At 47.0% G+C, this 17,854-nt stretch overlaps 1 protein-coding gene across 1 annotated transcript in view; it reads left to right on the forward strand.

Annotated features, from left to right (window-relative positions):
- Positions 1-17,854, forward strand: part of COL3A1 (collagen type III alpha 1 chain) — a 2,242,195-nt gene that overhangs the window by 1,507,779 nt on the left and 716,562 nt on the right. The window lies entirely within an intron of this gene.

Here is a 17,854-nt window from a genome sequence, read left to right on the forward strand (position 1 = left end):
GGGTGCTGAAAAAATCAGAAGGATAAAAGGGTGGCAGGACCTGGCAGAGATAAGAGGCTGAGGCCCATATGCAATTCACATTTTCACCTGAGTTTTCTCCTAGGTGATATTTTTAAATTTGTCAATAAAATGCCTTTTAAGCCACCAGAAAGCAAACAAATACTCAAAATAATTTTGATAGTACTTTTCCCCTACCTTTTTGTACTTTTTTTTGTTGAAAAGTGGTGAAAAGTTATTTCAAATCGAAGATGAAAAATTATCTCCTAGGAGAAAACTCAGGTGAAAAAGTGAATTGCATATGGCCCCGGATGTCAAAATAAATCATTTCTCCTGCTCCGATGCTCCCACGCTGCCCTGCTTTGCTGCGCACACACAGTCTGAATTCCAGAGCTCTGTGTATTTTCCTTACTTCTTGGTGTGTGATGAGACAGTGCTATCTTCTTATTATACAAGCTTCAGTTTAATGCCAGGGGTGTAGAGAAACCTGGTTCACCATGTGCTTGCTGGGCAGTCTGTGACTCTGGTTCTAGACAAAATTTCTGATCCAGTAAGGTAAATATTTTAACGAAATGATCAGCTCCACTTTACAACTGGGCTGAACAGTATAGCTGGTCAGACTCTGTTAATGACTTGAGCCATTCCTTCTCCTCCCTACCCCTGGACTGTAAATCTTAAAGAGACTCCGTAACAAAAATTGCATCCTGTTTTTTATCATCCTACAAGTTCCAAAAGCTATTCTAATCTGTTCTGGCTTACTGCAGCACTTTCTACTATGACAGTCTCTGTAATAAATCAATGTATCTTTCCCCTGTCAGACTTGTCGGCCTGTGTCTGGAAGGCTGCCAAGTTCTTTAGTGTTGTGGTTCTGATATGAACTCCCCCTTCCAGGCCCCTCTATGCACACTGCCTGTGTATTATTTAGATTAGAGCAGCTTCTCTCTTCTCTCTTATCTTTTACAAGCTGGATAAATCGTCCTCTGAGCTGGCTGGGCTTTCACATACTGAAGAATTACAGACAAGGGCAAAGTTGTTTGCAGGAAGAAAAGAGCAGCCTGAAACTTCAGTGCATGAGAGATGCAGGGGAAAGAAACTTACAAATGATCTCTTGAGATTCAAAAGGAAGGCTGTATACAGCCTGCTTGTGTATGGATGTATTTTCTATGTGTGGACATACTGTACATCAACCTACTTCCTGTTTTGGTGGCCATTTTGTTTGTTTATAAACAAACTTTTTAAAACTGTTTTTAATCACTTTTAATGCGGCGAGGAGCAGCGAAATTGTGTCAGAGGGTAATAGGAGATGTCCCCTAACGCACTGGTATGTTTACTTTTGTGCGATTTTAACAATACAGATTCTCTTTAAAGTGGAGCTGAACTCAGAAGTCCTCTCTGCTCTAAAAAATACTAACAGCATAATAACCTTTAAGCAAAAAACATTTTTTGTTATAGCTGATTTAAATCTTAAAATAAATATGCACTGTTTCTACTTCGTGATTAATGGAAGCAGACGTATTGTTAACATTCAATGCTTTCAAATGGGCTTATCTGCCATCTCTGCCATAGGCAGTCATGTGACACAGGGGAGAGATAAGATTACAATTTATGATTATACACAAATGAGGGGGAATAAGACAGGCTAAACTAAATACATAAACAATCAATCATGCACTAATGGATACTCGTAATAGGCACGTGGTGCGCAGGTCATAAGCACCTGTACTCAATGCAACTCAAAAAGCAAATCCTATTGTGACCGCGCTCAACGTCTATAGTATGAAAAAGAGTATTAGGCTCTGATTACAGGAGAGCAGAGAGGGAGATGAATGCTGCTCTGCTGCTTCATGATTGGTACACACCATGCAAATTCCGACGAGATAGAGCAGTCAAATCGATTATTTCTGACAGGTCCCATTTGATTTATGATCCTTTTTGTGATCGACTTTGTATAAGTTATCGGAAAATCGATTCAAACCATCTGTCTGGTGCGTACCAGGCATTAGGGATTCACTGCTCTGACAGGAAAAACAATCATTCAACATTTTCAGAGAGAAAACATTCACACGTATACACAAGTCACTATAACAGGCATTTCCTCCTGCAAACCTGTGATCGCTAGTCAGGGTGTTGGACAGAATGCTATTGAGTAGGGGGGGGGGGGGCTTTGGGCGAAGGCGAGAACAAATCTGGCTATTGGAACCAATTGGGAAACACAACAACTCAGCTATGAAATGTCAGGCCGCATAAAAACCCAGAGCGGCATGGTGACAACTCCCCCAGTCCTGTTCATTTTGTGTACAGCTGAAGTTCTGGCATGCCTTCCTCACTGGGTAGTAACAATATAGATTGGTTGGAGTGTACTGATACAATCTGCAATATCTTTATGGAATATTTGGTAACACTTTCACTACTTTTTCAGGAAGGAAGGAGACTCTTATTTCTGACTAGTTCCCAGGGGCGGCTCCAGGATTTTTTTAATTGAGGATGCTGTCCAGTTGCTGGATCCGCTACTGGGATAGCTGACAACTTGCGGCACACAAAAAAGGGGGCGTGCCCATGCACTGGAAAGTACGCGTGTTAATAAGGGGTCATGGGAAGGCTAAATGTGCATGAACCTCACAGTGGTGTAATTCACAGACAGCAAAACTTTGAATAATGCCTCTTCTCCTAATAAAAAAAAAATGCACTACTTACTATACATATAGCAGACATTAGATTGTGAACTCTTCTGAGGACAGTCACAGTCAGTGCTATATAAATACATAATAATAATATTGTAGGACATTACACTAGGACTATGGCAGGATTAGAGTGTGAGCTCCTCTGAAGATAAACAATGACATGACTATATACTCTGTAAAGTGCTGCAGAAGTTGCCCGTGCCATATAAATACGTAATAATAATATGGTAGGACATAAGATTATGGTAGGATTAGATTGTGAGCTCCTCTGAGGACAGTCAACACATGACTAGGCACTCTGTAAAGTGCTACAGAAGATGTCACTGCTATGTACATACATAATAACAATATAGTAGTATATACTAATGAACTTCAGCTGTACACAATATAGTATTCTTGCCAGGGGCGTAACTAGAAATCACTGGGCCCCCCTGCGAATATTTGGATGGGCCCCCCCCCCCCATAGGTGCCAAATAATCATAATGGGGCAGCGTTTCACTGTAAATTAATTGTAAAGTGGGCAGCATTTTACCAGACAATCGTAATGTGGGCCAGAAAATCGTAATGTGGGCAGAGTTCACCAGAAAATCGTAATGTGGGCCTTTAGAAAATCATAATGTGGGCAGAGTTCACCAGAAAATCGTAATGTGGGCAGAGTTCACCAGAAAATCGTAATGTGGGCACCAGTCACCAGAAAATCGTAACGTGAGCAGCAGTCACCAGAAAATTGTAACGTGGACAGCATTCACCAGACAATCGTAATGTGGGCAGCGTTCACCAGAATATCGTAATGTGGGCAGCGTTCACCAGAAAATTGTAACATGGACAGCATTCACCAGACAACCGTAACGTGGGCAGTGTTCACCAGAAAATCGTAATGTGGGCCAGAAAATCGTAATGTGGGCAGCATTCACCAGAAAATCGTAACGTGGACAGCATTCACCAGACAATCGTAACGTGGGCAGTGTTCACCAGACAATCGTAATGTGGGCCAGAAAATCGTAATGTGGGCAGAGTTCACCAGAAAATCGCAATGTGGGCAGCAGTCACCAGAAAATCGCCATGTGGGCAGCAGTCACCAGAAAATCGCCATGTGGGCATCAGTCACCAGAAAATCCTAATGTGGGCAGCAGTCACCAGAATATCGTAATGTGGGCAGCAGTCACCAGAAAATCCTAATGTGGGCAGCAGTCAGTCACCAGAATATCATAATGTGGGCAGCACACACCAGAAAATGCTAATGTGGGCAGCAGTCACCAGAAAATCCTTATGTGGGCAGCAGTCACCAGAAAATCGCAATGTGGGCAGCAGTCACCAGAAAATCGCAATGTGGGCAGCAGTCACCAGAAAATCCTAATGTGGGCAGCAGTGACCAGAAAATCGCAATGTGGGCAGCAGAAACCAGAAAATTGCAATGTGGGCAGCAGTCACCAGAAAATCGTAATGTGGGCAGCAGTCAACAGAAAATCGCAATGTGGGCAGCAGTGAACAGAAAATCGCAATGTGGGCAGCAGTGACCAGAAAATCGCAATGTGGGCAGCAGACACCAGAAAATCGCAATGTGGGCAGCAGACACCAGAAAATCGCAATGTGGGCAGCAGTGACCAGAAAAATCGCAATGTGGGCAGCAGACACCTGAAAATCGCAATGTGGGCAGCAGTGACCAGAAAATCGCAATGTGGGCAGCAGACACCTGAAAATCGCAATGTGGGCAGCAGACACCTGAAAATCCTTATGTGGGCAGCAGTCACCAGAAAATCGCAATGTGGGCAGCAGTCACCAGAAAATCGCAATGTGGGCAGCAGTCACCAGAAAATCCTAATGTGGGCAGCATACACCAGAAAATCCTAATATGGGCAGCAGTGACCAGAAAATCCTTATGTGGGCAGCAGAAACCAGAAAATCGCAATGTGGGCAGCAGTGACCAGAAAATCGTAATGTGGGCAGCAGTCACCAGAAAATCGCAATGTGGGCAGCAGTGAACAGAAAATCGCAATGTGGGCAGCAGTGACCAGAAAATCGCAATGTGGACAGCAGACACCAGAAAATCGCAATGTGGGCAGCAGACACCAGAAAATCACAATGTGGGCAGCAGTGACCAGAAAATTGCAATGTGGGCAGCAGACACATGAAAATCGCAATGTGGGCAGCAGTGACCAGAAAATCGCAATGTGGGCAGCAGACACCTGAAAATCGCAATGTGGGCAGCAGTGACCAGAAAATCGCAATGTGGGCAGCAGACACCTGAAAATCGCAATGTGGGCAGCAGACACCAGAAAATCCTTATGTGGGCAGCAGTCACCAGAAAATCGCAATGTGGGCAGCAGTCACCAGAAAATCGCAATGTGGGCAGCAGTCACCAGAAAATCCTAATGTGGGCAGCATACACCAGAAAATCCTAATATGGGCAGCAGTGACCAGAAAATCGCAATGTGGGCAGCAGAAACCAGAAAATCGCAATGTGGGCAGCAGTGACCAGAAAATCGTAATGTGGGCAGCAGTCACCAGAAAATCGCAATGTGGGCAGCAGTCACCAGAAAATCGCAATGTGGGCAGCAGTGAACAGAAAATCGCAATGTGGGCAGCAGTGACCAGAAAATCGCAATGTGGACAGCAGACACCAGAAAATCGCAATGTGGGCAGCAGACACCAGAAAATCACAATGTGGGCAGCAGTGACCAGAAAATTGCAATGTGGGCAGCAGACACCTGAAAATCGCAATGTGGGCAGCAGACACCTGAAAATCGCAATGTGGGCAGCAGACACCTGAAAATCGCAATGTGGGCAGCAGACACCTGAAAATCGCAATGTGGGCAGCAGTGACCAGAAAATCGCAATGTGGGCAGCAGTGACCAGAAAATCGCAATGTGGGCAGCAGACACCTGAAAATTGTTATGTGGGCAGCAGTCACCAGAAAATCGCAATGTGGGCAGCAGTCACCAGAAAATCGCAATGTGGGCAGCAGACACCTGAAAATCGTAATGTGGGCAGCAGACACCTGAAAATCGCAATGTGGGCAGCAGTGACCAGAAAATCGCAATGTGGGCAGCAGACACCTGAAAATCGCAATGTGGGTAGCAGACACCTGAAAATCCTTATGTGGGCAGCAGTCACCAGAAAATCGCAATGTGGGCAGCAGTCACCAGAAAATCGCAATGTGGGCAGCAGTCACCAGAAAATCCTAATGTGGGCAGCATACACCAGAAAATCCTAATGTGGGCCGCAGTGACCAGAAAATCGCAATGTGGGCAGCAGAAACCAGAAAATCGCAATGTGGGCAGCAGTGACCAGAAAATCGTAATGTGGGCAGCAGTCACCAGAAAATCGCAATGTGGGCAGCAGTGAACAGAAAATCGCAATGTGGGCAGCAGTGACCAGAAAATCGCAATGTGGGCAGCAGACACCAGAAAATCGCAATGTGGGCAGCAGACACCAGAAAATCGCAATGTGGGCAGCAGTGACCAGAAAATCGCAATGTGGGCAGCAGACACCTGAAAATCGCAATGTGGGCAGCAGTGACCAGAAAATCGCAATGTGGGCAGCAGACACCTGAAAATCGCAATGTGGGCAGCAGACACCTGAAAATCGCAACGTGGGCAGCAGTGACCAGAAAATCGCAATGTGGGCAGCAGTGACCAGAAAATCGCAATGTGGGCAGCAGACACCTGAAAATCGTTATGTGGGCAGCAGTCACCAGAAAATCGCAATGTGGGCAGCAGTCACCAGAAAATCGCAATGTGGGCAGCAGACACCTGAAAATCGCAATGTGGGCAGCAGACACCTGAAAATCGCAATGTGGGCAGCAGTGACCAGAAAATCGCAATGTGGGCAGCAGACACCTGAAAATCGCAATGTGGGCAGCAGTGACCAGAAAATCGTAATGTGGGCAGCAGTGACCAGAAAATCGCAATGTGGGCAGCAGACACCAGAAAATCGCAATGTGGGCAGCAGACACCAGAAAATCGCAATGTGGGCAGCAGACACCTGAAAATCGCAATGTGGGCAGCAGACACCTGAAAATCGTAATGTGGGCAGCAGACACCAGAAAATCACAATGTGGGCAGCAGACACCTGAAAATCACAATGTAGGCAGCAGACACTAGAAAAAAAAATGCACCTGTGAAAAAAAAAAACAATTCACTTACCTGACAGAAGTCTTCTCCTCTCCCGGGATCTGGCTCGCAGCTCCCCGAGTCCTCTTGCAGCACATCTCCCTGGCTGACAGGCAGAGTGCAGGGCTACGGCAAGATGGCTGCCGAAGCCCTGTACTAGAGACACAAATAGTCTCCAGTGTAGGGCTTCTTCGGCGGCCATCTTGCCGTAGCCCTGCTCTGCCTGCCGGAGACTATGCAGGCTGCTGGAGCGGGCAGCGGGGAATGAACTGACGCAGCGTCTATTAGATGCTGCGGCCAGTTGAGCACCTTGCTGGGGGGTCCAGAGCAGCGCTCCCCACACGCACAGTGAGCGGGCCCCAGAGCAGCCCCGGGCCCCCCTGTGGCTGAGGGGGTCGCATCCCCGGTAGGTACGCCGGTGATTCTTGCTTAGCTGAGCTACAGGCGTGGATGAATGATAACTTGTTGAAACTGAATGCTGACAAAACTGAGGTCATTGTTGTCCAAAGCCAGTGCTTGCCATCAAAACAGCTCTATTCTAAATCAACACCAATCAGGATAGGGAATTAAGACATAAACAGCTCCAACCTTGTGCGCAGCCTTGGTGTGCTAATCAATGGGGAATTGAGTTTCAGAAACCACATTTTGGCTCTAGTCAAATCTTCCTACTTTTATATGAAGAACATTGCAAAAATTAAACATCTGATTCCCCCAGAGGATCTTCCAACCCTAGTTCACGCCTTCATCAAATCACGACTAGACTACTGCAATGCCCTTTTTGCAGGCCTCCCCAAAAAGGACCTGCTCCGTGTACAATTAGTGCAGAATGCTGCTTCCAGCTAGCTAACAAACCAGCATCGCCACTGTCACATTATACCGGTCCTTCACTCACTGTACTGGCTATTATTATTATTATTATTATTTATTAGATTTATATAGCGCCAACATATTAAGGCCCATACACACGTCGGATTTGCGCGAACGACGGGTCGTTTGAACGTTCCGTCGTTCGCACGTTTCTGCATGAAATCCGGCGTGTGTACAGACTATCGTTCGGGAGATAAGACTGGTTACCAACGATCCGCCCGGCGGATCGTTGGTAACCAGTCTTATCTCCCGAACGATAGTCTGTACACACGCCGGATTTCATGCAGAAACGTGCGAACGACGGAACGTTCAAACGACCCGTCGTTCGCGCAAATCCGACGTGTGTATGGGCCTTTACGCAGCGCTGTACAATAAATAGGCTTACAGACAATGATAACAGGGGTGACAGAACAATACAGGTAACAGACCATAGATACAACAATACAGGTAATAGCAATAAGATACACAACACAATGCAGATAATAGTACAATGCCAGATCATAAACTGGAATGGTAGTGGTAAAAAATTACCAGTTCCAAATTCTGGGTAAAGTGCACACAGTCAAGTATGATACACAAGGGAAGAGGGCCCTGCCAAAGGCTTACAATCTAGAGGGAGGGGCTGGTGACACAAAAGGAGGGGGTGCATCAAGAAGTTATTGGCAGAAAGGATTCGGGTAGTGTCGAGTTGATGTAGGCCTCCTTGAAGAAGTGAGTTTTGAGTGCTTTTTTGAAGGTGTTGAAGGTGGGAGCGAGCCTGATGGGCAGCGGGAGAGAGTTCCACAGGATAGGGGCAGCTCTAGTGAAGTCCTGCAGTCTGGCATGGGAGTGCGAGATGCGTAGGGTGGTTAAGAGGAGGTCGTTGGAGGAGCGAAGTGGGCGGCCAGGTGTATATCTGCTGACCAGGTCAGAGATGTAGGTTGGGCAGGACTTGTGTAAGGATTTGTATGCCAAACATAGGATCTTGAAGCTGATTCTGAAGTGAATTGGAAGCCAATGAAGGGATTTGCGTAGGGGAGTTGTGGAGACAGAGCGGTGGGAGGAGTAGATGAGTCTGGCTGCTGCGTTCATGATGGATTTTAGGGGGGCGATGCGGTTTTGAGGAAGGCCTGACAAGAGGGAGTTGCAGTAGTCCAGGCGGGAGATGATGAGGGCATGGACAAGGAGTTTGGTAGTGTCTGGGGTCAGGAAAGGCCGGATCTTGGAGATGTTGCGTAAGTGGAAATAGCAGGCTCTAGCTACGGTTTGGATGTGGGAGGTGAAGGAGAGGGCCGAGTCTAGGGTGACACCCAGGCAGCGGGCTTGTGTGGTTGGATGAATGATTGTGCCATTGACAGTGACATAGAGGTCAGTGGGGGGTGAAGCAGCACGGGGCGGGAAGATTAGGAGCTCAGTCTTATCCAGGTTTAATTTTAGGAACCTGGCAGACATCCACGATGAAATAGCTGAGAGACCAGAGGATACCTTCTCCATGGTGGTGGTGGAGAGGTCAGTGGTATGGAGGTAAATCTGGGTGTCATCTGCATATAGGTGATAGTTGAAACCCAGAGAGGAGATGAGTTTTCCTATGGAGGCGGTGTAAATGGAGAACAGCAGGGGACCAAGAACAGAGCCTTGGGGGACCCCAACTGAAAGTGGGAAGGAGGTTGAGGAGGAACCATTGAAGGAGGTCTTGAAGGAGCGATTTGAGAGGTAGGAGGAAAACCATGCTAGGGCACGGTCTTGGATACCCACAGATTGCAGTGACTGGAGTAGCAGGGAGTGATCAACAGTGTCGAATGCTGATGAGAGGTCTAGGAGGAGAAGGATAGTGTATTTTCCTTCGGCCTTGGCAAGCGTGAGGTCATTGACGACCTTGGTGAGGGCAGTCTCGGTGGAGTGACCTGGCCGAAATCCTGATTGTAGGGGATCAAATAGGGAGTTGGAGTCAAGGTAATGGGTCATGCGTTGGTGGACTAAACGCTCTAGGAGTTTAGATGCAAAAGGGAGTAAGGAGATAGGACGGTAGCTGGATGGAAGTGAGGGGTCTAGTGAGGGTTTTTTAAGTAGGGGAAGTACAGTGGCCTGTTTGAAGTCAGAGGGGAAGGTACCCGTAGAGAGGGAGAGGTTAAACAGAGTGGTGAGGACAGGAGCCAGAACAGGGAAGTGAGGACGGAGGCATTTGGATGGCACAGGGTCTAGGGGGCTGGAGGTGGCAGGAGAAGTGGCTAGGAGATGGCTGACTTGGTCCTCTGTGATAGGAGTAAAGGCAGTGAGTGGAGGGTGGGGTGGGGAATAGGTATTGGTGGGGGAGGAAGAGGTGGTGGAGTGGAGGCATGAGATTTCCCGTCGGATGCTGTCTATTTTGTCGGTAAAGTGGGTGGACAGATCAGTGGCTGAGAGGGCGGAGGTGGGGGGAGGAGTGGTGGGGTTAAGGAGGGAGTTGAAGGTGGCGAAGAGGCGCCGAGGGTTGGAGGCTTGGGATCCGATCAAGGCAGCAAAGTATTTTTGTTTAGCATCAGTTAATGCGGTATAGAACAGCTGCAGGTTGGCCTTGTACGCCAAGAAGTCGGAGTTGCTGCAGGATTTCCTCCATTTGCGTTCGTAGGTGCGTGTCTGTTTTTGGAGGTTGCGAGTGTGTGCATTGTGCCAGGGCTGGGGGTTGATGGGACGGCTGGGGCGGAATGTGGGGGGTGCAGCAATGTCTAGGGCTGCTGAAAGGGCCTGGTTGTATTTGGCCACAGCTTGGTTTGGGCAGGTAACGTTAGGGAGGGTGGATGAGAGGGAGTGGAGGGGGTTGGCTAGTGCAGTTGGGTCTAGGTTATGCAAAGCTCTCTGCCAACGACCTGAGGGTGGAGGAGGGTTGGGGGAGGATGATGGGGAGATGGAGAAAGTGAGAAGGTGATGGTCGGAGAGGGGGAAGGGTGTGATGTCCAGGTTGGGGAGGGTGGCGGATTTTGAGAGAATCAGGTCGAGAGTGTGGCCAGCGCGGTGGGTGGGGGAATTGGTGTGTTGGGAGAGGCCAAGGGAAGTAGTGAGGGAGAGCAGTTGAGAGGCTTCAGGGGAGTAAGGACTGTCCATGGGTATGTTGAAGTCCCCAAGTATGATTGTGGGGAGGTCAGAGGAGAGGATGTGTGGGAGCCAAGAGGCCAGGTTGTCCAGGAATTGTTTAATGGAGGTGGATGGGGGGCGGTAAAGGACTGCGATGACTGCTGGAAGGGGATGGTAGAGGCGGATAACATGTGTCTCAAAGGATGTAAAGTTTAAAGAAGGGGGTGGCGTGAGGACACGGAAAGTGCAGGACGGGGAGAGGAGCAGACCCACCCCTCCCCCAGACCTGTTTTCTGGTCTGGGGGTGTGACTGAGGTGAAGTCCCCCATAGGAGAGGGCCGCTGCTGCAGCAGAGTCAGAGGGGGTGAGCCATGTCTCTGTGAGGGCAAGGAGGGTGAGGGAGTTGGAGAGGAAAAGGTCATGGATTTCAGTGAGTTTGTTGCGGACTGATCTAGCATTCCAGAGGGCGCAGGAGAGAGGGGTGTTGTGCTTGTGAGAGGTCTGGATGGGAATGAGGGAGGAGAGGGAGTGAGTGTGGGTGCGGGAAGGAACTGTGAGGGGGGTGGAGACATGTTTGGAGTGGGGTGTGCATGGAGTCAGTGATGGAGTGGTATGGGAGTTGCGTGGGGTTGGAGGGTAAAATGGGAGGGTAGAGTTACATAAGGTGACCTTATTGAGGACTAGGTGGTGAAGGAGCAGGTGGAGGAAGAGCATATTGTGATATGTAGATAGTGGAGGAAGAGGTGTGCAGAAAGGTGGAGGAGTCATGGAGTTTGAGAGTAGGGAGAGATGGTTTGTGTAGGCCGAGATGTTTGGCAGTGTTTAAAGTTGTAAATAATGCAAATACCTAGTAGAATGGCTACTAGTAGAATGGCGAATACTCTTCAAGATTGGACTGCTGACATACAAATCACTGCACAATTTGGGCCCTGGATACATAAAGGACTTGCTGAAGCTTCACCACACCTCTCACAACTTCAGATCAGCAGGTCCCATAAACTTGGTCACTACCAGAGTGCACCTCAAAACCACTTGAGACAGAGCTTTCTGTCATGTTGCCCCTACTCTTTGGAACTCCCTACCATACCCAGTAAAGACAGCCCCATCCCTGGAGTTATTTAAATCAATACTGAAAAGCCACCTGTTTAGCCTGGCATTTCCAGACTTAAAGAATTCTTTCTCTGTTCCATGACTTACCAATCAACCAATTATTGGTCTGAGCCATGCTTACGCGCTTTGAGTCCTATGGGAGAAAATCGTTTTACAAATGTTATTTGTTGTTGTTGTTGTTAGTAGGAACATTAGACAATGACTATGGCAGGATTAGAGTGTGTGCTCCTCTGAGGACAAAGTGACATGATTGTGTACTCTGTAAAGTGCCTTAGAAGATGCCAGTGCTATATAAATACATAATAATAATATGGAAGGATATTAGACTATGATTATAGTAGGATAAGATTGTGAGCTCCTCTGTGTCCCAGAACAACAGGTACAATGCCTGGTACAAACCATGAGATTTTCTGGCAGATTTACTTTCAGATCGATTATTTCCAACATGTCCGATCTGATTTCCAAACGATTTTGTGTTGACCTCTATGGAAAATCGATCAGAAATCAGATTGGAATATCTCATTGTGTGTACCTGGCATTAAACATTCAAACATCATTTTACAGTAAAAAGACAGTCTTGCCCAAACAATGGGAGATATTACTGTAAAATCAATGTCATCCATTTACCTCTGTGGGGTGGATTATAAATAATCTTTCACATGTTCAAGGCTTGCCTTGGTGGTGTAGTCTGGTGTTGTGTAGAAAACTTTGTTTTATTATGAGGTGTCTTTTATATTATTTACTAAGAAATAATCAAAACTGATCTAATTTATGCATGGAACTCTGCGTTGTGCAATCCATAAATGAGTTCAGTCAGGCTTCTTTCCAGGGGCGTAACTAGAAATCACTTGCCCCCCCTGCAAAAATTTGAATGCACCCCACCCCCCGGGTCCGCTCAGGATCCTTTTGGGGGGCAGGAGGTTCTCAGCATGAGGGGAGAGCATTGGCCACCTACGTCGACAGGAAGGGGGCCACCTCACCTCGGGCTCTGCCCTCAGCGCTCCCCCTCCAGCATTAATAGGTGGCAGCAGTGGCGGGCAGGAACACAGGCATAACTCCATGTGTTCCACCACGGAGGTCTGATCTCTAAGTGCCAAGGCTACTTCCTGTTTATCATTTGTCAGATGGTTAGAGACAGTAACCTCTGCGCATGGAACGCATGGAGGCATACAAATTAACTTGAAAGTGACAACTATTTAGTGAGACATACGTATCCAGCTACCGAGTTTATAAAATAAATCATTAATCATATTCCTGACAACAATGATACTATAAAAGTAACAAATTTATTAAGCATTAAGATACAAAATTTCAAGAGTGCTATTAAAAACAACATGGGATGGCCACCCCGTCACAACCACCCAATGCAGCTCACTATACACCCTCACACATATACAACGGCCATATATGAATCACACTGAGGTTTAGGGCTTGAAAAAAAGATCAAAAAATTGAATGAATAAAAGTCCCAAAAGATCTTCATAAGAAGAGTTGCACCACCCAAGCGAGCATATTAGTGCATGTTAGTGCAGACAACTGAAGCAGAGGTTCCCATATCAGCAGTAGTGTCACATTAGCAAAACAGGATTAGTGGTCACAGTCTATACAGAATCAATAAGCAGCTGTATTTCAGGGCAGCAAGCGGATATTACCATATCACAAAACTTTCACAACTCAAGGCTGTTTGTACAGACTGTATGATGTCACCACATCCGGACAGACATCAGGCTTCTCATGTCCACACTGGAGACAGCAATAGGAACAGTATATTTGTCTTACTGCTGGGTGGTGTAGTCCATATCAATCAGGGATGTACAATCCAGGCAGGTAAGTCCATCTTGGATCCAAGTGCCGGAAATCCTTGTTGTTTGAATTGGACTCAGTATGTGGTGAGTGAAGGGGCCGCAACTGCAGCGGTCGGGGCGGCGTCGCGTCCCATGTGAGAGGAGAGGCGCATGGAGGCATGTCTGTGTTTCTGCCCGCCACTGCTGCCACCTATTAGTGCTGGAGGGGGAGCAAACTGCATTTAAAGAGGGCTTGGATGCTTTCCTTGCATTGAGGGGCATCCACGGCTATAATTATTTAATATTATTAATATCTTAAAGGACACATATGCACAAGAATATGACCAAACAAAGTCCCACTCAATTAGGTCTTAAAAGTCCTCTTGGAGCATCCAGAAAGTTCGTAACCCAGGTAAACTTTGTTGGGTGAAACACCACCCCCTCACCCAGAAGATGGAGCACTCACCAATATAGGTTGACCATCTGCTAGATTGGGTTCTCAGTGCTTGCGGGGTAATTTAGGCCTCTCCCTGACTGTCACAAACTCCCCAAAGTCACCTCTTCACAGCTTTGAAGCCAATCTTGTAACACCATTCACTTGAAATTACTAGTCAAAAAGCCTCCATAGTGTAAAACGTTACTAAAGTTTATTAAAGGATACCATAGCCCACAGGCTGGGGTAAAATAAATGCTGTTATGCTTAGGGGGAAAAAAAGGACATACTCACAGCTTCCCTCGCTCCCTGCCATCGGCCCCCGCTTGGTTCCCACAGCTGCCGGTACTGGCCGACTCTCCTGACCCGGACAGACTGTGCTGCGCATGCGCAGTATGTCCTATAATCTTCCCTTCTGCCGTCGCATCATGACTGCAGAACAACGGACACTCCCCCGCCTCCTCCCTTCCCAGCATGTGCGCTCCACTAATAAAGCTAGCGTGACATGCTAGCTGAAGTTGCGCTGGGAGCGGCGATTTGGTGAGAGAGCAGAGGGGGAGTAAGTTGGGATGGACAGGGAAGCAGGCACTTTCAATTACAAAGATAGAAGAGGATAGTAGAACTGCAAGGCCCAGCAATGACTGTGGCCTGACCTGTATGCAGGGTCTCTCTCACACACACACACACACACACACACACACACACACACACACACACACACACACACACACACAAGAATAGAACAATATGACCCCTCAAAAGGGCTTTTGTTTTGGGGGGCTTTCAGCAATAAAGAACAGCCTAGCTAACTGTCACTGTCTCTCTGTGGGCTGTATGCAGTGTGTCACCCACAAAGAGAGCTATGCTTTAGTAAGTTCAATCACACATGCAGTGGAAAGATATGCACTGGTCTAATACAGTGTGCTGTCACACAGATGCAGTGGAAAGATATGCATTGGTCTAATACAGTGTGCTGTCATACAGATGCAGTGGAAAGATATGCACTGGTCTAATACAGTGTGCAGTCACACAGATACAGTGAAAGATATGCACTGGTGTAATACAGTGTGCAATTACACAGATACAGTAAAATATATGCACTGGTCTAATACAGTGTGCAGTCACACAAATACAGTGGAAAGATCTGCACTAGTAATACAGTGTGCTGGGCCTGGCACAGTACAGCAAGGGCCAGCTGCGACAGACAGGGCTGTATCTATGCAGTGTCAGTCAGTGTCACACACAAAACACATCAGAAGAACATTAGCCCTCAAAAGAGCTTTTTTGAGGTGCTTTCAGCAACACATTTCAGCAAGGAGCAAGCTAACAAGAGCCTAACTAAAGCATTCCCTATCTCTCCAGCAATGTCTCTCTCTTCTCTCACTGAGCAGGCAGTAGACAGAGTGAGAACATGGCCGACGCTGCTTTTATAAGGGGGAGGGGGGTCCAGGAAGGAGTGCAGCCTGATTGGCTGCCATGTGTCTGCTGACTGTGATGTAGAGGGTCATAGTTTAGCCCAATGACAAGTATAGGAGGCAGGGCGACCGCGCATAAAAGTTCACCATTCGCTGCGGATGCGAACAGCGAAAAATTTGTGCGAAGTACCCGCCGGGCAAACCGTTTGGGCCATCTCTATTGAACACTCACATTTTTACTTCTTTAAGGAGACACTGAAGCGAAAAAAAAAATTATGATGATTTGTATGTGTAGTACAGCTAAAAAATAAAACTTTAGGAGCAGAGACATAAGTCTAATATTATTTCCAGTACAGGAAGAGTTAAGCAACTCCAATTGTTATCTATGCAAAAGAGCCATTGAGCTCCACGGCTTTCAAAGTCGCAGAGAGCTCTGCCTTCTGAAGCGTGTTATCTCAACTGTCAGTCACTGTATCTTCTTTTTCCTGCAGAAGACAGGTCAATAGTTCATTGTCCTGCTCTTTAAAATCATTTGGAATGCTGAGCAGTGTGTAAACTGCAAATATTAGAGAATGATGCAATGTTATTAAAAACACTATATAACTGAAAATAAAAATCGTTTGCTGTGAATTCGTAGTGGTTACTGAATTTGTAGAGCTTTACCCCCCCCCCCCCCCCCCCTTCATGACGTCTGGCAGGCAGGATGCTCAACCTAATGCACTTTCGTTATGGAGGGAGGAGGTCTGTTATGGCTACAGGTGACTCGTACGCTTGGTGGCGAGCGACGCGTACATCTGGGTGGAACGCACATGTACTTTGATGTCAGTGACGCGTTCATTGATGTCAGTGACGCGTAAATAAGGGCAGAGGTTATGCAAATAAAATCTATGTGATCCCACTACCGTGCATGCCCCTGATGAATCAGAGGAAGTGATGAAGCCGGTAAGGCCAGGACGCGCAGTGTGGAGCGGCGTCTCTGAAATCTCAGTGGGCTACAGGGCACCAGAAGCCAGCCAGATGGCCCACGATCGGGGTAGAGCCCATTAAAGCTCTGTGCCATGTTTTAAAGAAGTAAAAATGTGAGTGCTCAATTGCAATTTTAATAAATCTGTAGTATGGTTTTACACTATGGAGGCTTTTTGGCTTATAATTTGAGGTGAATGGTGTTACAAGATTGGCTTCAAAGCTGTGAAGAGTAGAGTTTGGAGAGTTTTTGATAGGCAGGCAGGCCTAAATTGCCCCGCAAGAGCTGAGGACCCGATCTAGCAGAGGGTCAACATATAGGGGTGAGTACTCCATCTTCTCGGTGTGGTGTTGGTGTTTCACCCATCAAGGATTACCTGGGTTATGAACTTTCTGGATACTCCAAGAGGACTTTTAAGACCCAATTGAGTGGGACATTGTCTGTTTGGCCATATTCTTGTGCATACGTGCGCTTTGAGTTAATATTTCTTTTCTATAGTAGATAAGTACAGATGTGGACACTGTGACGCCTTCGATATGACATATCGAATGCATCATTGAGTCACAAACGCCAGTTTCTTTGCAAAGCAACCAAAATGACATTTTTGGTTTAAATCAACTTTTTTTTTCCCCTACTCTCTGGCTCTGCTAGCAAGCACTGGCAGTTTTCTAATTACATAGTCTCTCGCATCCAAGTGTGAAGAACGGGTTTCCTGGCCTCATGGGACCCCCTAGAGAGTTTATAAGCCATCCATCACAGATTACATTGACAAAACCTCATAAACCGCAGTCTTCCCCAGACTATTAGGAACCGATCGCAGCAGGGGGTCTCTCAGGGTTCCCTCAGCTGCAAGATCAAAGGCGGTCCTCTCCCAGCTGGCTCAGCTCAGAGAGCAAATGACCCCACTGTAACCCATGATAATCCATACACTTCTATATTTGCAATATTCCTGGGGTTACAAAGATACCAGGTTATTCAAATCCGCAGAGTGTGTTGGACTTCACGTGACACTAGTCCTGAGAGATTTCCAGCCCTCTGGATCTTTCGGTACCAGTGCCAGTAAGGTGGAAAGAGAGGACAGTGGTATGAGTCATCCAGACTCCTCGTGTTTGGTATTAGCAGATTCACACAATTATGCTGATTATGAATATTCATTCGGGTTCTTGATGTGACCTACGGGCACTGAGAAAGCAGGCAAAACATGAATTGGGCCAAAATCTCTCCCTGTCTAAGGGGGCACTGCCTTATTCAAATTGCACATGGCTGGACTTTTACGTGTCATGATCCCGCCAATCTACAGTGAGGATTAAAACTCCAATGACACAAAGGTCCAGCGTCCATCATCTAAAATCTTGTCGAATAATATCAACCGGCAGCCAGCTGGACACTGGCGCAAATCTCTTGGATTATTTCTCACAAAGGCATGGCAATCGCCATCTTGGACTTTCCACCAAAGACTTG

Source organism: Hyperolius riggenbachi, chromosome 7 (genome assembly GCF_040937935.1).
Source record: "Hyperolius riggenbachi isolate aHypRig1 chromosome 7, aHypRig1.pri, whole genome shotgun sequence".
Taxonomy (NCBI): domain Eukaryota; kingdom Metazoa; phylum Chordata; class Amphibia; order Anura; family Hyperoliidae; genus Hyperolius; species Hyperolius riggenbachi.